Genomic DNA, 24,996 nt, shown 5'->3' with positions numbered 1-24,996 from the left:
CTCTCCCTCTAACTTTCATGTTGTAGGTTATTCTGAATTTCCCAGTGCTCAGCTCACCACATGATCAGCCAGCTCAGTGTTTTTACACCTGTTAAATCTACTGAGATGTTGAAAGGCTTTTTTAAGGGTGGCTGTTTTTCAGGGAAAGGGCTTTTGATGAAATAAGACTAGGTTTTTCTTGTCTGACTACTTGTTTTGCTCACAGTTATTTCATAACCTGCAGTTATTTTTCTTATTTTATAGATATAAATAATGTTGGGTCAGTGCTTCTCGACTGGGTTTGCTCTCTGTGTGTGATTAAAAATCGATTAAAATTTTTATTTCTGCCCCTCTTACCTCAGTGACGGTATTGTATTGAAACCATTTTCTTGCTACATATACATACACAGAGTCATGGTCAGAATTATTGGCTCCCTTGGTAAATATGATCAAAGATGGCTGTGAAAATAAATCTGCATTGTTTATCCTTTTGATCTTTCATTCAAAAAAATTGCACAAATCTAACCTTTCATTGAAGTAAAAAAAATGAAAGGAGAAAATCACATTATGGAATGATTTCTCCAAAACGTGTACATTTATTTAAGGATTCTTTGATGAATCGAAAGTTCAAAAGAACACCATTTATGTATGAGAATATATGTATTATATATGTCGTATGTGATTATCAACCAAATGAAAATATCTTCATTCTTCATTTAATTGCAATTAAGTTAATTGATTAAAGGATTAGTTCACTTCAGAATTAAAATTCCCTAATAGTTTACTCACCCCCATGTCATCCAAGATGTTTATGTCTTTCTTTCTTCAGTCAAAAAAAAATTAAGGTTTTTGAGGAAAACATTCCAGGATTTTTCTCCATAAAGTTGACTTCAATAGTTACCAACAGGTTGAAGGTCCAAAGTCCAAATTGCAGTTTAAAGGTGCCATCGAACGTTTTTTTTACAAGATGTAATATAAGTCTAAGGTGTCCCCTGAATGTGTCTGTAAAGTTTCAGCTCAAAATACCCCATAGATGTTTTTTAATAAATTTTTTTAACTGCCTACTTTGGGGCATCATTAACTATGCACTGATTCATGCTGCGGCCCCTTTAATTCATCACGCTCCCCGCCCACGGAGCTCGCGCTTGCCTTAAACAGCATAGACAAAGTTCACACAGCTAATATAACCCTCAAAATGGATCTTTACAAAGTGTTCGTCATGCAGCATGTCTAATCGCGTAAGTATGGTATTTATTTGGATGTTTACATTTGATTCTGAATGAGTTTGATAGTGCTCCGTGGCTAAAGCTAACATTACACACTGTTGGAGAGATTTATAAAGAATGAAGTTGTGTTCATGAATTATACAGACTGCAAGTGTTTAAAAATGAAAATAGCGACGGCTCTTGTCTCTGTGAATACAGTAAGAAACGATGGTAACTTTAACCACATTTAACAGTACATTAGCAACATGCTAACGAAACATTTAGAAAGACAATTTACAAATACCACTAAAAATATCATGATATCATGGATCATGTCAGTTATTATTGCTCCATCTGCCATTTTTCACTGTTGTCCTTGCTTGCTTACCTAATCTGATGATTCAGCTGTGCACAGATCCAGACGTTAATACTGGCTGCCCTTGTGTAATGCCTTGAACATGAGCTGGCATATGCAAATATTGGGGGCGTACATATTAATGATCCCGACTGTTACGTAACAGTCTGTGTTATGTTGAGATTTGCCTGTTCTTCGGAGGTCTTTTAAACAAATGAGATTTACATAAGAAGGAGGAAACAATGGAGTTTGAGACTCACTGTATGTCATTTCCATGTACTAAACTCTTGTTATTTAACTATGCCAAGATAACTTTTTAATTCTAGGGCACCTTTAAATGCAGATTCAAAGGGCTCTACACGATCCCAGCCAAGGAATAAGGGTCTTATCTAGCAAAATGATTGGTGGAATGTTTTCTCAAAAACCATAATTTCTTTTCGACTGAAGAAAGAAAGACATAAACATCATGGATGACATGGGGTTGAGTAAATTATCAGGAAATTTTAATTCTGAAGTGAACCAATCCTTTTAAAGCAGTAGAGCATGGTGCTTGCAAACACAAGGTCATGGATTCGATTTCCACTTATAAAATATAGTTTCAGTCCATTGTGCATCACTTTGGATAAAATCATCTGCAAATCATGTTAATTGGCATATGATCAATTTTTTTAATTGATTGACAGCCCTAATAACTATCATTATATATGTTTCAGCCATATGTGGGGGTAAAGGAATGGTCACAGGAAATGAGGCAATAGTGATTGTACAGCTAGTCAAATGGTCTCAAACTCAGTGTGCACGCTTGTAAATGTGTGTGTGCTGTGTTGACCTGAGGGTAGCTGCATGAACCCTGGAGGGGAAGAGGAAAGGAGAGAGGGAGCGGTGCAGAAAAAGGGGGGATTTGGCTGAAGTACGTTCTAATCCTGTGCTCAGCCAAGCAATCTCATGATGCAGAGGGCTTAGCCATGGCAGTGAAAGCAATCTAATGGCCAATGAGTAATCAACACTATTGCCTGTCCTGACTAATATAGTGAAACAGGCCAGGAAGGAGGTAAAGAGACGAAACAGTTGCTGGCTGCAGACTGCATACATTTATAGACCAGTGTTTTTACACAAAAGCACACCTATGTGTTTGTTTAACTCACATTTATTGTGAATATTTTAAAATGTTTGTACTGTGTCCAGGCAGCACAACTGTTTTCATAATTGATAATAATAAGAAATGTTTCTTGAGCATCAAATCAGTGTATTAGGTTTCTGAAGGATCATGTGACAATGAAGAGTGGAGTAATGATGCTAAAAAATTCAGCTTTGCCATAGAGGACTTTTTAAAAAAATATATTGAAATAGAAAAGAGTTTTTTTTTATTGTAATAATATTTTACAATATAACTGTTTATACTGTATTTTTGATCAAACAAATATAATGCAGCCGTTTTGAGCATAAAATAAATGGTAACACGTTATTTTGATGGTCCACTTTAGAAATTAACTGTCACTTTGTAACTACATGCCAAATAACTCTCATTAGAGTATAAATAGAATGTCAGCTTAATATCTGCTAACACTTTATTTTGATGCTCCCACAACAGACATTCTACTGACTATAAGTAACATTGCAAGTGCATGTCAACTTTTTCTGCTAACCTGAAGCATAGCACCTAACCCTAACATCACAGTCTACTACAGTCTACTAATACTCTAATGAGAGTTACGTGTAGTTGCAAATTTACTTACAGTTAGTAGAATGTCTAAAGTGGACCATCGAAATAAATTGTAACCTTAAGAGAGTGTTTTTCAAAAACATTAAAGGTGCCATCGAACGTTTTTTTACAAGATGTAATATAAGTCTAAGGTGTTCCCTGAATGTGTCTGTGAAGTTTCAGCTTTTTTTTTATTAATTTTTTTAACTGCCTATTTTGGGGCATCATTAAATATTAGCCGATTTATGCTGTGCAGCCCCTTTAAATCTCATGCTCTCCGCCCACGGAGCTCGCGCTTGCCTTAAACAGTGCCTAAACAAAGTTTACACAGCTAATATAACCCTCAAATGGATCTTTACAAAGTGTTCGTCATGCATGCGGCATGCATGCATCGGATTATGTGAGTATTGTATACTGTTATATTGTTTACATTGATTCTGAATGAGTTTGAGGCTATGCTCCGTGGCTAACGGCTAATGCTACACTGTTAGAGAGATTTATAAAGAATGAAGTTGTGTTTATGAATTATACAGACTGCAAGTGTTTAAAAATGAAAATAGCGACGACTCCTGTCTCCGTGAATACAGTAAGAAACTATGGTAACTTTAACCTCATTTAACAGTACATTAGCAACATGCTAACGAAACATTTAGAAAGACAGTTTACAAATATCACTAAACATCATGTTATCATGGATCATGTCAGTTATTATTGCTCCATCTGCCATTTTTCGCTATTGTTCTTGCTTGCTTACCTAGTCTGATGATTCGGCTGTGCTGCTCCAGACGTTACTGGCTGCCCTTGTCTAATGCCTTTCATAATGTTGGGAACATGGGCTGGCATATGCAAATATTGGGGGCATACACCCCGACTGTTACGTAACAGTCGGTGTTATGTTGAGATTCACCTGTTCTTCGGAGGTCTTTTAAACAAATTAGATTTTTATAAGGAGGAAACAATGGAATTTGAGACTCACTGTATGTCATTTCCATGTACTGAACTCTTGTTATTTAACTATGCCAGTATAGATTCAATTTTTCATTCGAGGGCACCTTTAAAAAATATTACTGACCTCAAACCAGTGTTGGGGAAAATGCGTTACAATATTGCGTTACTCCGTGAAAAAAAACTAATTGCGTTACTTAATTACTTTTTATGTAAGTAATGCATTACGTTTACTGCGGTACTTTTTCTTGGCTGGGCTGGGCTTGCTTGATTGTTTTTTTTTTTATTTTTTAAATAAAATTTAATAAAAAAGTAATATTTTGGCGAATGTAAAGGTGCTTTCACATCAAAAGTGAAATGAATAAGCCTAAAGCTGAAGGAAATGCAGATTCACGCCTGTACAGTAGAGGGCACAGCTCAAACAAACCTTTCAGCTGTGCTGCCATTCTGGATTGCAGAAGAAGAAAGTTCAACACTCTTACTTCAGCAATAAAAACAAAGAATTAAACACATATGTGATGCTTATATAAAGTAATTTTTGCTTATTAGTATGCTCACATTTAGTCTAGAATTACAATAACCATCATGTTTACGCAGCGCACACAACGCCCCTGCCTTTTAGTCACGATTTCTCTCAACATTGGGACAGGAGAACTGTCAGTCAATAAATGTGAAAACAAAGTAACTTGCGTTACTTATTTGAAAAAGTATCTCAGATATTTTGTTGTAAATTTAAAAGTAATGCATTACTTTAGAAAAAGTAATATGATTATGTAACTTCCCTTACTTGTAATGCATTACCCCAACACTGCCCCAAACTACACACATGCACATTTATATGTGTATATTTATATTAATATTTATTGAATTATTCTCTTTTTACTGTCTTAACTATTGTTATAGTGACTCAGATAGTTCATGATAGTAAGTTTGCGCCTGCAGTTAGACAGGCATTCAACCAGCTCTGTGGCAGGAAGCAGCTCTGGCAAATCAAATGAAGGAAAAAACAAGGAAAAGTACTCATTTGATAGGATTTATGGAAACACATAAAATGGCATTTATTTTGCTGGCAGGGCATTGTGGCGAGGGAGCTGTGAAACCATGCTTCACCCCCGCTTTAATTTAAGAACCCGTCCCACCCCTGCTCGAATGATGGTTTGATCCACCTGCCAGAGATGGGACTTGGCCAATAGAAAGGATTGCAGAGAGATGGATTGTCAGTTCACAGAATTAAAAAGCAATAGTGAATACAGTCAGGTGTACCTGAATGGCTTTCAATGGCTATTATTTATATATAAAAACGTACTTTATGCATGAAAGACCGCAACTCAAACTCAACTTGAGTTTTATGTTTACTGAAGAAAATGTGAGTAGTGCAAAACTCGCCACCCCAGTGCAAGGGTTTTCTAGGTGGTTGCTTGCTTACTCAAGTCAAACAAGCCCACCCGCAAGTCACTATGATGTTTATAGTCTCTATATGCCTTATTCCTCATTATAAGTCTATTTTATAATATTTTATCATCATACTTGGCTTAGCATGCACCGCTAATTAAGTTAAAATTACTTGGAAGCCATTATTAAAATGTGCTCTTACATTAAATCCATTTTACAGCAATTACCGCTTCTGTGAAAGTTTGTGATTGCGACTGACTAGCTGTGGTTTTGTTACTGAACCTTGAATGACGAATATGGTTTCCTTTTTACAGCACTGCTCAGCAGGAACAATTTATTTAAAAACTTTTATTAGCCAATGTCTCATCGTGCAAATGTTTATCCATCTTTTTGAGTCTACTAAATGTTTCACTGTGGTCACTGGAAGGTTTTTTTATGCCTCCCCAACACACTGTGGTTTGGAGTGCGCATAATAACAGGCACTGTGTTTGTGTAACAGGTTCTTTTTTGATACCGAGGTAAATGTTTCCAGAATTCGTGAAGAATGACAATTTTGGTCGGTCTTAATAGCACGGCCATTTTGTGTGGGCGGCTTCGATGTTGTGGTGGGCTCCGGTGTGTTATTCTATGCTGTTCATTGACTTTTCCTCAAATTAGTTTTGACGATTTTTGGCCCGAACGCCACTCTCCCAGTTGATCTCTCTCCGCGAACGCCGTGACAGGAGCCATCTCTCAAAGAAAAGAATGGCAGTGAGAGCGGAAGCCGGCTAACCTCTGTCAAAAGCACCATCCATCACTCGGCTGTTTAACCTAGGCCACACTGAAAGAGGGCCCAATTACTCCACCTAATGAATGAAATAAATATGTCCTCACATTAGGGCCCATTATGATCTCTCTCACTCTCTCCTGTTTCCCTCCGTTCGCCCGCAGAAGGGAGACTGGAATAGCGCTTGGAGGCCAAACTCCATAGCTCAAAGAAAGCAGACCAGAAGCGGCCTTATCCTATGGTAAGATGCGAGATGTGGTCCATCCATCATATTTTCATTTTGTGAAATCCATAGGGTCTAATATTAGGGTCATTTAGTAATGATGAAGATTTATTGCATCTATGGCCTAATGGTCTGCTCACATCCTCTGATAAGTTGAGATGTGGTGTTCATGTGGGATGATGTGAGTTTGAATCCAATAAGCCTCTATGAAGCCTTAGACATCTATCCCTGATAATATTTTGACTCGTTTCAGCTGTGTCGTAAGCCTGTGTGTTCAGATGACCTCTTCGAACCACCTGCAGTCCCATCCTCGTCCCCTCCTGCATTCCAGGTGTTCCGACTTTACAGACATTTTCTGTCCTTTAAAGCACAATAAAGAGTTAGAGTGGGTTGAGGTAAAGTGCTGGGGGTGGGGTGGAGGGGTAACCCTCTGTTTATTAGACAGCAAATAGAGGGCCAGCAGCTTTATGATGTGGAAGGTCATTGTTGGTTAATAAATGGCCACATGAGTGCAGGCAGGTGCTGTGTTAACACCTCCTCTCAACGCTCCACCATTCATCAGCCTGGTGTTAATGAAGGTTGGAGCATTAATAGGTGGGTGGCGGAGAAAGCCAGTTAATCAGTGTAAGTCTTGGTCCTGTTTGAAGTACCAGGCTACGGTGAAGGGGGGACATGGGATGTTGGCCTCTGGGGGGAATTCAGGGGCCGAGGTAAGTCGGGCTATTGTGAAAGCTGTGGGAAGCTGAGGGCCATCATGGTTTTGTTTTTTCCTAAGGTGGTGAGTTAAAATGATACATTTTGTTTACTCACATATTATGTGTAAACCATTTTTATGGCAATCAAATGCAAATTCTAACCCAGGATGAAACCATACATTCAAGAATGTAAAAGTTTAAGAATTGTTGTTTAAAACCCAGTTGAAAAATCAGTTGACCATCATTCTGAATATTTGGGTTGAAAGTGTCTGCCTCAGTGTTTATGGGGGTTAAGCATATAATCTGACATTTAATTCAAAAGAAAATTAGTTCAACAACTATATTTGACTCACTTCAACTAGGTTTTAGCAGTCAGTGCACCAGTACTCCAGAAAAACTGCATTGTTATTTATTTATTGTTATTACTGTTATTTATCTTATTTTTTATTTTCTGCTAAACTCTAAAATTGCTGGGTTAAAAAAGTTGGGTTGAAAATGGACAAACCCAGCAATTGGGTTGTTTTAACCCAGTGATTGGGTTAAATGTCTGCCCAACCTGCTCGGTAGTTTTATTTAACTCAACTGTTGTTTAAAAATTACTGTATTGCTCACTTAAAATGAACCCAAAGTATGTTGGAAATTTTTCAATCCAACTTAAAGTATTTTTTTTTTTTTTTAGAGTAAAGAATCAGAATCTTCAAAGGTTTTTGTGTTTGTATTTACTTATTGATATTTTTATTGTATTTAATTTATTTAATTTAATTTTTTTTTATTTTTTATTACTGAACCAGCCTTTCCAGATACCAATTTGCTCATGTTCATGTTTTTATGTGCATTGTTTTTAATTGTATTTTTTTAACCATTTGTTTTCATCTTTTATTGACAGGATTAAAGAAAGACAACAGGAAAGGATAAGTCGGACTGACATGACCACCATTGCTGACTGGAATTTCTTCAAAGAGGAAATATTGGTAGCATTTTGTCTTTTTCAGTTTTGTACTTGCAGGATAGAGGAATGATGACAGAAAATAAATTTGATAAAAAGAAGAGAATGGGATCAGGAACTGACAAGAGAAATTTGTGTCGCTTATATAAGCACCATTGCTGATTTTCACAGAGGAAACATTGGAAGTCTTCGTAGAAAGAAGAAAGTTATTCCTCTCTGTCAATCTCTTTTTCACTGTTTTCTTATCTGTCACACTCTTTAATTTCTATAGCTTGATGGGAATACTGATTACTTCACATTTATCTCCTTGACAATAAATCTCAATAAGTCACCTATAGCAAGACCTATCTGTGGACTAAATAATGCAATAGATAATCTCAGGTGTGCAGTCATCTGGTCAGCTTTGGTTCAGAGCCCCTGTAGCTGGTCTGTCCAGTGTGTGAACTGCAGGGATTCATATAAGCAAAAACAACTTGTATCTCAAACTCATTCGACGCTATACATCCGAAGTGCTTATACGTGTGTGTGCGCGCCTGTGTGTGTGTGTGTGTGTTCGGGGGTGGGGGGGTTGTTGGGGGGTTTGCTGGAGCTTAGCAAGACAATGCGCTTTGTGAGGAACAATTCAAAAAAAGGCCAGGTCAGGAGAGAAGGTGGGGGGTAGTAGCTGAACTGTTTTCCACGCTCAGTGGAGTTACAAGTGGCCTAGCAGGCTCTTTCTTCTGCCTGAGGAGTTTGATGCATATCACCGAGCTCCTCTTTCGTCCTCAAAGCAAACGCTTCAGCGCTGAACCCGTACCGCTTAAACGAATCAGAACAGCGTGGTGATTGCACACCGGCTTGAGGTACACAAAGCAGCCCTCAGTACCTCAGAAACGCTACTAAACAAGAATCAAAAGTGACGATAACAACTTTATCCTTTGTAATTCTTAAAGAAGTAATTTAGGCCTGCATCGCAAGGTTTTGGGGCAGGCTTTTCAAGGGTTTTTGTGCATGTATTTGATTCACTAACCTAAAATGGAATATGCATACAAATATTTTTTTCAAAAAAGGGCCTGCAAGGGGGTTCATAAAGTTTGAAAGAGAAATACATTTTACAAAATGTGTTTTTAAGGCTGTCAAAGTTAAGGTGCACTTAAGATATTAATGAAATATGAATATATTCACATTCAATTTCTGCTTTTTAAAGACTGCTAAGAAATAAAAATTTAATTGTGATTATTTTATTGTATTGACAGGACTAGTTTTTAACAGTATAAAAAAAATGGGTAACACTTTTTTTTGACAGTGTCATTGTTACATATGTTACATGTTATTATAGTAATAACTATAAATTATGCATAATTACATGCAACTAACCCTAAAGCAAACTAAACCCTAACCATGACCTTAAGTACATGTACTTACTTAATATTACTCAGTACTTAAATGTATAATTACATTATAACAAAAACACCTTAAAATAAAGTGTAACTGAAAAATGTAGTTTTGTATATGGTTTTGTGGGAAAAAATTGTTTTTGTTGTATTGTAATTTATAAGTACACTACCTTTCAAAAGTTTGGGGTCAGTTTATTTAAAAAAAAAAAAAGCAAGGTTGCATTATATGGATAAAAAATGACTGTAAATACACTGATAATGTTACAAAAGATTTATATTCCAAATAAATGCTGTTCTTCTATTCTTTCAATTCAACAAAGAATCCTGAAAAATTATATCATGGTTTTTAACTGTTTTCAACATTGATAATAATAAGAAAAGTTTGTTGAGCAGCCAATCAGCATATTAGAATGATTTCTGAAGGATCATGTGACACTGAAGACTGGAGTAATGATGCTGAAAATTTAGCTTTGCCATCACAGAAATAAATTACATTTTAAAATATATTCAAATAGAAAATTTTAAATTGTAATAATATTTCACAATATTACAGTTTTTTTAGTTTTTTTTCTCAAATAAATGCAGCCATAGTTAGCAAAAAAGCACATATATATATATATATATTATAATCCTTTTTATTTTGTAATTATTTTTAATTTTCCCTTGTAAAAAGATCATCATATCTGGGGGTCCTTGGCATCAAAAAGTTTGAAAACCTCTGTATTAGAGGACATTGTGGGATCCAGTTGAGAGGTGAGTTAGGCAGGCTGAGAAAGGCTGTACAATGGTTAACTGAAAGGAACCATTCTTTTATTCAGCAATTAACCCCATCTAGGTAAATAATACGGTGTTGTGGAATGGATATACATCGCTCCTACGCACAGCGCTCAGAACCCGAGAGTGCTTCAAAAAGACCCGTGATGCAAAATGATGCACCATACACCGCCTTTCATGAAGAATATTACGTAGAGAATAGTGTGTCATTGTACAGTAGAGAGAGTAAGGAGAGGGAGAGAGAGAGAGAGAAAGGGATTGTCTTGAGCTCCTGTGATAGTACAGATAACATGTCTGGATGCACTTATCGGCCCAGAAACCTGATCTTATTATTTTAAATTCTGAGACTCAGGCACTTATAAACGGACATGGAGAGAGAGAAAGAGAAAAAGGGGAGAGAAAAAAGACCTCTAAGTGTGACAGTGATTTTGTGGGGGTTGGAGTCTGAGGGTGGGGGGGGGGAGTGGGGGGGGGTAGGGTGTTTGGTTTTTCTGGGAGCTTCATTGCATTGTGGCCCTTCTCTCTCTCTCTCTTTCTCTGTCTCACTCACTCATATGCTTGAAACGCAGATATGTTCATCCTGCTTTCTCATGACCCAAGCCCCCCTTAGGACACACATAGACACACATCCCAGCTATCAGTCGCTGACTTAGAGGAGCTGTAATTACTGTCGATCAAGCGTTCCTTAGCTTCTCAGTAGAATGGTGGAGAATCTGATATGGCAAACGTGAGAGTCGTCGAGCGATGTGTTGGTGGCGGAGAGGGGCCCGGGGCCCAATGAAGAGAGGACCTGATCTCCCCACTGCGACAGGCTCATCAGCCTCCAGCTAAACAGCTCTGGGGGTCTTTTTTCCCCATAGGCTGACCAACTGACCCTTCCGCCTACCCCCAGCAAGGGGCGTAGATCCTGAGGGTAGAAAGCGGACACACCCCCACTTCGTAATATTAAAAATGTAATGTTTTTATAATCATTAGTGTAAAGAACATTTCCTGTTTGTTTGTTCCCTTCAAGGTGAAATGAAGTATACATCGCTGACCCCAATGCCCTCTGAAGCCCTCAACACTAACAGACGGGGAACCTCTGGGGCCTGACTTGGAGAAGGCATCTCACCTGGGGCAAGTGTTTTCTCAGTCCTTCCCAACACTAGGAAACTTTCTTCTCCACTCATCCATCACTTTTACTCATTTACTAACAAATGAAGCTTCACTTTTATACTCCCCATTTGCAGGAAGGTCATTATGCAGCACCTTAATTATGCAACTCTGCAATAGTAAAAAAATGAAAATGATTGTATTGTAATTTAAGGACTTTCTACCAGACTTGTCACCAGACTTTCTTGCTCAGGCATTTAAAGATTAAAAATTATATTTATATTAGAACTTGATTATTCACACAATGGCAGCAAATTTAAAAGGGTGAAAATATTGAGTTAAAGTTGGCTTAAAGAGAGTTAGTTTATATAAAGGTGTCATATTTAATATTTCTAATCTTTTGAAATGTTAAAGTTTGTGGTCAGTAAGTTTTTTTTGTTGCTGTTCTTTTAATCTTTCTATTAATCAAAGAATCATAAAAAAGTACCACGGCAGCACAACACTTTATAAGAAATGTTTTAGTTTTTTTTGCGCACCAAATCTAGACTGGGTAAACCCAGCCTGATCTGCCGGCGATTTGATTTCGCCCGGCAACTCAGTCTGGAAACCCGTACATTCATTTCTGCTTCCTCTGTTACACTTTTGCGGGAACCAATCACAGACTGGCTTATCCACCTTGCTCGCTATTGGCGGGTACAGAGCTCTTTATATGGCTCTGGGCGGGTATAACACGATGACGTCTCTCGCACGACAGTCAATCCAATTCCTTTTAACCTCTCAACGATGCTAAATGACTTCTTTAGTTTAGCAAACAAATCACTCGACTGGGTGTAAATACCACTCACTTTCATGTTTTTTTGCACAACCTGCAAAAATTGCTCGATGCCATTGCTGCTTCTGCAAACCGCTGATCAATGCTACAAACTAAACCTGTCTGGAGTTTTCGCGTCGCTCTGCAAAGTACGTCACCCGGATCGTTGATCTGATTGGTTGAAGGACTATCCAATTGCGTGAATAATGCTTGTTGATCACGCCTCTTGTGCAGTAGGAAATACATAGCAAACTCCCCAGACCAATGTTCAATTTTAAATTGAGCTTGGTCTGGTGATAGCCAGACAACACCAAATCATCATATTAGAAGGATTTCTGAAGGATCTTGTGACACTGAAGACTGGAGTAATAGATGCTAAAAATTTAAATGGTAGTGTACCATCTTATATAATTTTATCAAACAGGATGAAATAAAACAAACAAAATAATACCACAAAACATGCAGGATTCATATGTGTTCAATTAATAGCTAATATTTACATATACTACAGATGATTGTGACAACATCTACTCAATCCAAGGGAGTCATTTTTTTTTAAACAGTCACCTTTATGTTCACTTAATTGAAATATTAGGCTTAAACAGCATGATTACCATCTTTACATTTTAAGACATGAATTCCAATATCTGAACATATATAAAATGTACTGCATAGTTGAAATATCTTAATTTTTTTTTCCTTTGGGGGTATATGTTTGTTTCACAAGCTAAACCCATCTATATTTGCATTTTCACAACAAACATTTAAGCTGACTAGAAAACACAAAAGCAGCAGATGAAAAAAAAATGAGAAAGAGATTGCGTTATGGACCAATGTAAATACATTGGGTGATGTAAACCGTTTAATAATAATTAGCTCTTTCTTCACACCAGGCTTGGACGGTTGAAGTAAACAACCCACATGAAGATATCAGGAGAACCGCCATGTAAATTTTCAGCTGCAAGTCACCACATTTCTGCCTGTCAGCACACTGCAGTCCATAATTGCACATTCTGTTTATTTCCATTTTGTTGTAACGCATTCCTTAAAAACAAACATCCTCGGAGGGGAAAAAATGTACAAGTACCAATGATTTGTGCAATATTTCTTCTAAATTGCAAAAGCAGTGGGCCAGCACGAGCTTTTGCAAAATTACATTTCTTCAGCGTAAGCCATAAAAATGCCAAAGCGTATAAACATCCTCTGGTGGATTTAAAAGAAATGTTTAAAAGTTCAATAATATTACACTACTATGATCTACACTGTCTGAAGCCAATGTTTGTTATTTAATCTGCGATTAGATCCAGGCGAAATGGCTCGCCTTCATAAATTCTGCACCAGTTCGCCCTTCTGTGACGATATTATACAAAATTCCTCGCCTGCAATCTGCTTTAATAATTGGTTACATTTCCATCTCTGGTTTGTATCAGACCTGGCTCTCCTTGGGCTCTCAATAAACTGCAGGTTTTTGGCCAACGATGGCAAGCGCACAAAGCACCTGAGCGTTTCGATTGGTGGAGATTTAATGTCTTGTAGTATAGTTTATTGTATAATCACGGAAGGCCTTTGAGAGCCAGCCATGGTCAATGGACCCAAGCGACATGCCCAATAGAGTGCCCAACAGACTGTGTCATCTCAACTCCCACAATCAAAAACAAACACTCTTGTTGCTTTTTTGCCACAACCGAGATTGGGTTTGGGGGGAGGGAGTGTACGCAGCCGAGCTCGGAGCGCTGAGGTCAAGTGAAATGTGCTCTTATCCCCAGCTCTATTTATTTCTTCTACAATCTGGCTCTTAAAAGACATGAACTGTCTGACCGGGGGGAAATAGGGGTTAGACATTTTCCGTTTCTTTTTGTTGCGCTCTGGGATCTGAGATGCTATTACGATTCTGCTTCTGTGAAGACCTTAATTTTGGATTTCTTGTCGGGGCTTGTTTAACGCGTTCCAAAGATGTGTTTGATGTCGACTGTGTGCTATTAGCGGGACTGAGATCATTGAGGATTGGTTCAGAGAATGGAGTACGGATAGAGTCTTGAAGGTTTTTCCGGCTCTTAATTCACTGTGTCTCGATACGGTTAATTTCCTGGCTATTGTTCACCTCATATAATCCAGCCACGTCTAGTTAAGGACATGCATGTGTCTGCAAGTCAGTGTTACTTTAAGCATTTAGTTTGTGGTCTTGTTTTTGAAGTTCATAATTTTCAGACCACTGAACCGTCAGCAGATCGTACTTGCTTTGAATAATGAAATGACAGCCAATCAGTCACACCGCACTTTCAACAGGAGTCCCTACTTGTTGCCTTCGTGTTAACACGGCCCCTATTAATCATTAAAGAAACCAATTCACACCACCGGCGTAACAAGCTCACTCATCTACATCCCATTAGAAACCACAGGCAGAGAAAACCAGCTCTCCTGTCCCACGCTTTAATGAAAGTCCAGTTTCCCTTGCCTAAAGGTAACTTGGTGAGTTGATGGTATCTGCCCGAACAATTACACTGTCACAATCAAAGGAAACAGACTTTAAATAGTCTGTCAAGTCCCATCGGGGGCTAATAACTACTCATTTCTCTCCCAGCGTGTCAGCGGGGCCCTGAATCCTCCCTTTGTTCTCTAGATCACCTGCCACTAAATAGGTAGCTTGTCCTCACACTTCAAGTGCTTAGATGTCAGAGGCGAAACCCCCGTGCCCTCAGGGTGAAGAGGGCTCAGGGTTGATATCCACAGTGCTGAACTTAGTGAATCTTCTCACTCAAGTCTTCCGCTTCTTAGGTCGTTGGGTTTTCTGTTTCTTTGGAACCATTGCAAATAAAAGACAACAAGAATAAGCTAATAGACATTAAGTTGCAGTGTTGGGGTGTGCCTAACTGAAAAAAGCAATGCTACAAGCTTAACTAACTGTTAAGGTGCGGCCATTTACTGTTGTTCTGCAAATTTATATAGGAATTGTGTGAGAACGAAATATTTCCCCATGCAGATTTCACAACAGGCTCAAGTTGGTTGCTTGAATTTGCCTCAATGACCAACGTAAAGCTGCGTGGGTTGAAAGTGAATTCTGTATGAGCTGTGCTTCATACATCACATCACTATTAACAATAAACAATGGACCTTAGCTAAGCTATTTTCAAAATAGTGTAGCTTTTCAGTAGCGGCGTAGCGTAACAAAACGCTAAATTGCTGTCACGTTTAGCCAAGCAAACTGAGACATCACACATGCTCTACAGTATTTATGTTAACTGTATCATTGGGAAAAAGGTTTTTGAGGAAAACATTCCAGGTTTTTTCTCCATATAGTGGACTTCACCAGGGTACAACGGGTTGAAGGTCCAAATTGCAGTTTCAGTGAGGCTTCAAAGGGCTCTTCACGATCCCAGCTGAGCAATAAGGGTCTTGTCTAGCTAAACGATTGGTCATTTTCTAAGTTTATATACTTTTTAATCACAAATGCTCATCTTGCACTGCGATGCGATGCGCCACGCATTACGTAATACGTTGGAAAGGTCACGCGTGAAGTAGGCGGAAGTACCGATCCAGTGTCTACAAAGCAAACATCCAAAGACTAAGCCAAAAGCCCTTTACAAAAAAAGGTAAAACAATGATGTTGGATGATTTTGAAGTTGGAGGAGAAAATTAGGAGTTTTTTTTACCTTTCCTACATGATTTCGTAATGTGTGGCGCAGAGCAGTACAAGATGAGCATTTGTGGTTAAAAAGTATATACAATTTTTTTTTTTTTTTTTTTTGAAAATGACCAATTGTTTCGCTAGACAAGACCCTTATTCCTTGTCTGGGATTGTGTAGAGCCCTCTGAAACTGCAATTCAACCAGTTGTACCCTGGTGAAGTCCACTATATGGAGAAAAAACCTGGAATGTTTTCCTCTAAAAACATAATTTCTTTTCAACTGACGAAAGAAAGATATAAAACTCTTGGAAGACATGGGGGTGAGTAAATTATCAGGAAATTTTAATTCTGAAGTGAACTAATCCTTTAATAGCTTCAATGTAGTTAGCCATTAGCTACTTTTAAGAGTAGCTTGACTGTAGTTTAAGTTAACTTGTAGCTTAAAAGTAGCTTTCCAATACTTTTCAGTTGTTTCAGTAATAAACAGCTCTTATTTTCTCACTGTCAAGACTGTTATTTATGTCTTTCCTTATACATTGTGTTTCTAAAGAGTCTGAGTAAACAGGTGCCAGTGCTTGATGCTAATCTGTCTAATTTATAACCCTATTATGCATCCTCTCTAGAAGATATAGTGTTCAGTTTAATGCTCACATATCACCTTCCCAAAAGGTAAATACCTGTTTCATGTTTTAGATCAATTACCGGGCAACAAGGGGAAGACACGGAAGAAAGGAGGCATCCTGGAGTCTCTTTCCCCCCCGAGTTTAATGATTTGCCTGTAGCCTGGACATTTGGCATGTGTGGAATGTTTGTCTCCACATCTAGACCCATTGTGTCGGAGGAAGAGAAAACTAGAGTAAAAGATCTACGTGCCTATCTCAGGATGGGTGTTTGTCCATTTTGAAGCTGATCAATGAATGAAAGAAGATTATTGTTTCAAAGCATCCAGAAGGTCCTGCTTGAAGCCAAAGCAGCAGCTGGTTTCACTTTACCTGCTTTATCGATGTACAGAACCCCATCGTAATAGGTACAATTTCTAAAAGTTATTTTTCTTTCAAAAATGCCTGTTTCTCTTGTGCTCTCTCTCCCATTCTGTCCCTGGGACACCCCATTCATTCATTTTTTATTAAACTTCAGCACTCCCTATGCTCATTTCCTTTCCCAGGTCCGTTCCTGTGGTTTTAGTGGTGGAGTACAGAGGGATCGGATAGGGCCCTTCTCACAGACTGACATGGGGACTGGAACAGCTAAACCTGGAGCTGGAATCTGCACTGAAGGGGTTTTGGAGGTTGGGTAGAGGCCAAGGGTTTGAACTTTGGGCATAATTCACCTGTTATTCAAAGAAACAATTCACACATTTAATAAAAATGCAAAACAGGCTTAGACAGTTGCTCTGTTCCAAAACCTAGTGAGCTCCCCACGGAGGGAGTATTTTAAGGCATTATGAATGTGTTCCTGATGCAACCCGTCCCAAAAAGTAGCTAATTTAATTATGCAGTCTCATAAGTTACCTAAGAAAGCAGCATCGCATGCAGCATTCACAGAGAGTGTGATCCCTGAATGCACTGCAATGCATGTGGTGATAATGTAAATCCAAAATGGTGGACAAGGTGAGAGGAATGAACTTGGCAACATCATGGTCTGATTGTGAATAGGAGCATGCATTTTGGTGTTCAGATATTTCAAAATATCAAGCAGTCTACACTTTTGTTCAAAGGTTAGGGGTCGTCAAGATTTTTTTTTTTTTTTTTTTACCGAACAGTATTTATATAATTTTTAACCTCTAATACACCACTATGTCCAACTGCGTTCAGCATTCGCTTAGTGAGGTCTGATCGCGCTCTGACAACAGCAGTGATGTCTCGTGCTTATACATCAATGAGAATGACATCACTGCCGTTGTCAGAGCGCGATCAGACCTCACTAACCGAGTGCTGAACGCAGTTGGACATAGTGGTGTATTAGAGGTTAAAAATTATATAAATACTGTTCGGTTTCTCGCACAAACCGATCGTTTCGTGTCTTAGGACATTAATGTGTCGTCACGAGCCGCAGGGTTTAATTTGGATTTGTCTGTGCATGTTTTATCGACTCTTATTGATCGATTTCCCATTCACTCCCATTATTTGACTGACAGACGGCAACGGTTGGAGTTAAAAATCATCTTTTGTGTTCTACTGAAGAAACAAAGTCATCTACATCTTGGATGCGCTGGGGGTAAGCGGATAAACATTAAATTTTCATTTTTGGGTGAACTATCCCTTTAACATGTTATAAAGTAAAATCACTAGCTTCCGGCCAAATGGCCATATGGATTCTACTTACATCTAAAGCGCAACTTACATGACGTACTACTGCTTCTACCAAAGGACTACGTTACGCCATGACATACTACGCCACGTGCTACATTACACGTTGCGTAAGTTATTCTTTAGACATAAGTTAAATCCGTTTGGACGGAAGCTAGTTATTTTACTTTATAAAGTGTTAAATATGGATATTTGTCTTACACAAACGCATCGCTTCGCTTCAGAAAGCCTTCATTAACCCCATGGAGCTGTGTGGAGTACATTTATGATGGATGGATACACTTTTTTGAGCTTCAAACTGGCACTGCCATTATAAAACCTGGAAGTGTCAGTGTGATTATTAATATAACTCTGATTGTATTCGTCTGAAAGGAGAAAGACATATACACCAAGGATGGCTCGAGGGTGAGTAAATCATGGAATAATTTTCATTTTAAAGTAAACTAATCCTTTAAGACTTTAAATATCATCATTGAAGTTGTAGACACCGATGATTTTGCTGGTGATTTATACATTACTGTGGATATTGCAATGATTTTAATACCATTTAACTTCCTAAAGAATGTGTCACTAGTTCAATCCTTGTCTAAAGTATAAAAGTATTGTCAGAAATGTTTTAATAGTTTCTTTGATTTAAATTTAAGCAACAAAATGCAGTTTGGTTCATTTCTGAGAATCAGTTCAATCACTGAGTCGATTCAAACGAAAATGTTTGCATCATCACTCAAAAGCATTCTCAGAAATTCAGGTCTTTTTATGTATTAAACTGTTTTAACAACAAAAATCAATATTTACCTCAACAGTATGAGCATCTATTCAACTACTAACGACACAAGGTTACATGAGCTTGCATTTTTTTATTTGTTAATTTCTTATTTTCTACATATAATTATGACATCTAGCGGTAACATCACTTAATGCTTTAGCATAATCCTCCTGTTGGCTAATTGGTTTAAATCTCTATTTACTTTTGTGTCACTTTGTGCCTTGATGTGTTACAGTAGGAGTAGGAGTAGTGTGCCCTCAGGACATACAGCATGAAAGATTTTATTCATCATGTAACAACAGTAAACTTCCTTCTCGCCTGCAGATGCCAAGCTGTTCTCCTAATGAGATGCATACCAGCACTGAAGCCTGTGAGACAGATTGGGCCTCCTGCTAGCGTGGTCCACCACGGTCAGAGACCTTCCACTGCCCTGCAGGCAATACAGCCACAGCTACACTCTCTTCCCATCATGCTCTATTGCTGCTTACCTTGTGCTCCTCCCACCTCTGCATGCTTGACATCCTTACAGGTCAGTTAACCCCATACAGAGTTAGGGGATAAGTTGAGAACAGGGATTTGTTTTATATATTTTTATAATAGTATTGTAGATGTGGGAATCAGGAACTGGTTCTTATTCAAAACTGGTTCCGTTCATAATGTTGATTTGATTAACCGTTAACAGTGCAGTCTGATTCGAGACCAAATGTCTCATACGAGCAGATTCTTTTAATTAAACTAAAGACTCATAACTTAAACTTTTATTAGACTTGAAGTCGATTAGTTTGAATCACTCTAATGAGTCACTTGGACACTGAATCATCCAGGTTCTTCTTTGAATCATTATTTGACCGTGAGCACTGCTGTTTTGGTATTATTTATATGCTATTATTGTAGGCTATTTATTCAGATTTTGAATTAGCTTTTATTTTTACATTTTCACATTTCTTTTTAATTTGAGTAATTTGAGCTTTTGTCATTTTAATTAGTTTTTATATTTATTTTTATTTTGCTTTTAATTTGAGTAATTTTAGTACTTCAAGTTAAACTTATTGATCTCAGTTTTTTATCTTAAGTTTTTAATCTAAGCTTTATTTCAATTACTAAAAGCTATTTTTAACAGTTTTAGTTTAGTTAACACTGTTTGTGATACTTAAATCAATATAATAGGAACTGATTGTTCACATGACTACATGTATTTATTGCTTTATTTAATCGATTAATGGCACTTTATTATTGTGTTTTTAATGCACTGTAAACCTCAATAAGTTGGCAAAACTCAAAAAATGTTGTACTCATACATTTTAATTGCTCTTAACTTGAAATTTTGGGGAAAGTTAATTCATACATTTAACTTAAAATTATCATGTAATCTCAATTTTTATTTTTAGCAGTGGAAATTTAGCTAGCTATAACTAGCTAATTCAGCAAATGCTAGTTGGTGACACAATGCTTTTATAACATTAGCATAACATAGCAATTGTGAAGTACGGATTAATACAAATTAGATCTTTGATCATATACTGTTTCTCAAACTAAGCTCATGCTCCTCTCGTCATCATGGTAACGCCTCAAAAAACCCCACATGACAGAAACTCTTCTAAATTGGGATAGCAAAGCATTAAACACTACTAAATCCCCTACTTTTCATTAATATTGCACAAAACATTATACAACACTTAATTTGAGCATTTATTCTCCCGTTCAAGTGTTATGGCAAAGCATGCTGGGAAATAGAAACCCCTGCCCAGTTTCAGGTAAATTGAAGTTTGTCTAAATTAAAAGAAAAAGTTTGTAAAACTCAAAACAACGGAACAATTCAGATTACTTAAAATGTGTTAGTTTCGCAAATTAAAAAGAAAAAGAAAGTTCTAAATACTCATAAAAGTCAATTTGTTTAATTTGAGTTTGCACGACTCAAACCAATTAATTATTTTGAGTGTTAGGGTTTACAGTGTGTTGTACTTTCATTTTTTTTATTCCGTATATAGACAAATTATTGCTTCGTCAAAAGTATTAAAGGAATCGTTTTTATAATTATTGAGGAACCAGAGCTGTTTAGTGTAATCAGAATCTGAACCAGATTTCCATCCCTTGTGAATAGTCCTATCATATTGAAAAAGATCTTCCTGTGCTTCGAATGTGCAGCATGATGAGTTGGAAACATTGGTTCGGTGTCGCACTGGTTCAGATTGTTCAAATTGTTTAATTCATTATGAAAAGCCAGGTTTAGCTGTGACCCAGTTTTGTGGTTATGAGTGCATTTACAAATGCCCAGTTTTGTGGGGTATTGATTTCCACAACCTGAGTCACTAGGGAAAAACAGCTGCTGGAAATTCCAGACTGCTTGTAACTTTCTTCAGAACATGACATTTAAAAGAAAACATTCTAGAAAAGACCACATGAGAACAACCGCTAAATTCTGCCTTTGTGCGTGACCTCTCGCTGGCTCGAAAAGCACACTCTCTGACTTTCCACTGGCCTGGTAATGATATGTCAATATCATAAGTCATGTGCAGTGGTATCGCAAAGGTTGAAGCCGTAGAAATCATAGTTTATACCTATTTATTCCCATTTTGAATTAATCTCTTTGATGTGGCTTGTTCATAATCCACTTTACCACTATTGAAAAGTTGCAAAGTTCCCTCTCTTTAGTCATGACTTAAGTCTGTCTGTTGAAGTTAAAGGCCGGATTTCATCCTTCGTTTCAGTGGATTTGAAATTACAAATGCACCGAATGGCAACACTCCAAAAACGATCCTTATCCAATCGCACAATCCTTACAGTGACCGTCTGTTCCGATGGATTTTGACTTTATTTTCTTTGAAGACTTAACCCAAACAAGAGATTTCATTTATTTTTCTTCCAGAGGAGTGTACACTTTGGGATATTGTCTGGCGTGCTGATTGTTTTGGAGGAGTTTCATTGTGTGAAATCTTTCCCTTGCCTAAAACAACAGAATGTGGGAAAAGGTGGGGGGTTTGCCCACTCTTGCCTTTCTTGATTTCCATCCAAGTTTGCTGCAGTTAATGTGGTTACAGGCAGGGCCTGGCCAGTTTTCTCTCCTGCTGAGCTATATCGAACTGTGCATTCTTTTTTTTTTTTTTTTCTCTACCCCCACTTCAATTTCATATGTCACAGTATCCGGGGGTGGACTCAGAATGAATGATATTTGCAGGTATGAACTGTAATCCCAGTAAGGTATTTTCTCACCATGGAGCGGCAGTTTATATACGCATCCCACAAGGGTTATGTTCCCTTATAATACTTGTTTTCTAAAATCATTTGTTTTAGTAATGCACATGATAACATTGCACAATTTAGAGTAAATTACACTCCTTGTGTATGATATCGCATTGCAGGTTGAAAAGGTGAAATGTAATGATTGCATAGAAGCTTCTACTTTGTAATTGTGCTGAATATCAGAACGTTCCATGTTAAAAAGTTAGGTCACCCAAAAATAAAATTTCTGTCATTAAGTACTCACCCTTATGTCGTTCTACACCCATAAGACCTTTGTTCATTTGATGTTTTTGGCCAGCTCCTGCGTCAGCATCACACGCATGCTTCATGCTGCTCATGTGAACAGTGTCGGCCAATACTGAGCCGCCGTTCTGACGTAGAACCTGGAAGTGCTGTGACGTAAATAGTGTCTGAGAATAACAGGGGAGAGTCGAATTTGTTGAATAAAGTCATTATTTTTGTTTTGTTTTTGTGCACAAAAAGTATTATCGTCGCTTTATAACATTAAGGTTGAACCACTATAGTCACGTGACTATTGTAACAATGTTTTTACTACTTTTCTGGACCTTGAATTTCATTGCTTTCTATGGAGGATAAAAAAAAAACCCTCTCAGATTTCATCAAAAATATCTTAATTTGTGATCTGAAGATGAACGAAGGTCTTATGGGTTTGGAACGACATGAGGGTGAGTAATTAATGACAGAAATTTCATTTTTGGGTGAACTAACCCTTTAAAGGGGTCATAACATGTTTTTTTATTATTTTAAAATGATTCTTAGGGTTCACTTATAATGTTAATGAAGTTTTTTTTGCACAAAAAAACAAACAAACAAACAAAACAAATATATATGTGGAAAAACGATTATTTTCAACCCCCATTCTGACCCCCTGTCTGAAATGATCAATTTTTAATGTCATTGCATAGGAAACCGTATCAATGCCCACTCGCTATTGCACGTAAACAAGTGTTTTGAAAACTTTTTCATTTACACACAAAGCATTATGAAATCATTTACTTGTGGTTTATAATGCAGTTGCTGTCAGATCCAGTACAGTTGGCTGCTTCATCTTTCAACAAAAAGTTTCTTTGCAAACTCTCCATTACACTGTGCCTCGATTATAAAATAAAATGCTCCGAACAAACATATAATCCTCTGACAAAACCCAGGGCGCGATTAAAATAAACCAACTACTTGTTTCCGACGCTGGAATCCTTCTGATATCTATACAGTTTTTGAAGTCAGTGGATGTAAGGTTGACCCCTTTGGGTTTTCCTCCCTTCTTCACCCCTCAATATTACTCTTGTTCTGTGTACTTTCCAAACATGTTTGCTTTCATTCACCCTTGTCAGTGCATTTGGGGAGCACAAGCTATGGATTGTCTGTCTAGGGTGGGAAAAGGTCTGAATCTTCTCACTCCAGACATCGACCCAGGTCAGATCCTAACAGTTCCTCTCCATCCAGAGAAAAAAAAAGTTGTTCCAAATGTTCTGGAGGAGTCGGGAGTGTGTGCGTGATGTGTGTTAAATAGCTGAGGCTGCACTCATGAATTTAAAAATGAATTATCTCTGGGAACGGGAATACATTTCTGCTGGTGGCTTTTTGGTCCACTGTCTCATACTGAACTAGTGAAATGATGTTCAACAGATACAATTACAGAAAAAAGAGAAAACACAACTTATGAAATTGTGCCTGTCTTCACGCTCTGCCTTAAGCAAGCCCAGCGCTGTTCATGGCCCAGCTCCTGATTAATTGTGCAGCTTTAGATTTGTGAGTCCATCTGTTTTTCCAGATGAGGTTAGTGTTACTGGGAGAGAGAAAGAGTAAAATTGAACAAGAGAATGAGACAGCACAATGGCTATGTTCCGAATAGCAAACTTCATACTACACTTACAGGATGCATACTGTGGGCAGTAAATCAATTTTTCTGTATGCATGTAATTTACCAAAATGTTTAGTACAGAACCTTTTAGCAGTGGTGAACAGTATTTTTACTTCCTTACTGTACTTAAAGGATTAGTTCACTTTCAAATGAAAATTACCCCAAGCTTTACTCACCCCACTCAAGCTATCCTAGGTATATATGACTTTCTTCTTTCTGATAAACATAATTGGAGATATGATGCATCTGAGCTTTATAATGTCAGTGAGCAAGACCAATGAGTATGAAGCTAAAGAAAGTGCCTCCATCCACATCCATCCATCATAAACGTACTCCACACAGCTCTTCTGAAGCGAAGCAATGCGTTTATGTAAAAAAAAATCCATATTTAACAAGTTATAAAGTAAAATATCTAGCTTCCGCCAGATGTTGGGCAATGTTATGGTGGTCGCACCAGCTAACAAATTTTGATCGCACCAGCAAGAAAAATGGTCGTAAAATGCGACCATTTAGTCGCAGTCTGGAGTCCTGAATTTATTCTTTTATTTATTTCATATGCATACTGTGCAGCAAGCAAATATTTAATTTTGAACAGCCAGAACAAAGTTATTTCCTGATTAATCTACTCATTGGTTACTACTGCAATGAATTCCTCCTTGTAACCGTGCACTGAACAATTTATGTACAACTAAATCAACGGTAATTAATTCCAGTTTACCGTTTAATTGCATTCAGCTGGAGCGTGTCATGTTTTCATGAAGGGGGAAGCATGCTTGGAATATCCCCTCTCTCTCTGGCTCACACACGCTCAGAAGTATGAAGGTACAGCAGGTGTGTGCCGTGGTGTTGTGTTCGTCTCTCCCGGGGCTCCCTCTGCCTCACACTTTCCACCCCATACTGGAATTTTACAAAA

The 24,996-nt window shown here is 37.8% G+C and overlaps 1 long non-coding RNA gene across 1 annotated transcript in view; it reads left to right on the top strand.

Annotated features, from left to right (window-relative positions):
* The first annotated feature begins 16,227 nt into the window (after nucleotides 1-16,227).
* Nucleotides 16,228-24,996, top strand: part of LOC125244248 — a 37,711-nt gene continuing 28,942 nt past the window's right edge. The window contains exons 1-3 of the long non-coding RNA XR_007179265.1: nucleotides 16,228-16,913; nucleotides 17,052-17,174; nucleotides 19,286-19,490. This is a non-coding gene — a long non-coding RNA (uncharacterized LOC125244248). The remainder of the gene's footprint in view (nucleotides 16,914-17,051; nucleotides 17,175-19,285; nucleotides 19,491-24,996) is intronic.

The sequence above is a fragment of the Megalobrama amblycephala genome, linkage group LG13 (genome assembly GCF_018812025.1).
Source record: "Megalobrama amblycephala isolate DHTTF-2021 linkage group LG13, ASM1881202v1, whole genome shotgun sequence".
NCBI classification, from domain to species: Eukaryota; Metazoa; Chordata; class Actinopteri; order Cypriniformes; family Xenocyprididae; genus Megalobrama; species Megalobrama amblycephala.
The sequence above is the reverse complement of the archived record's forward strand: the minus strand, read 5'-3'. Positions and strand labels throughout refer to the sequence as shown.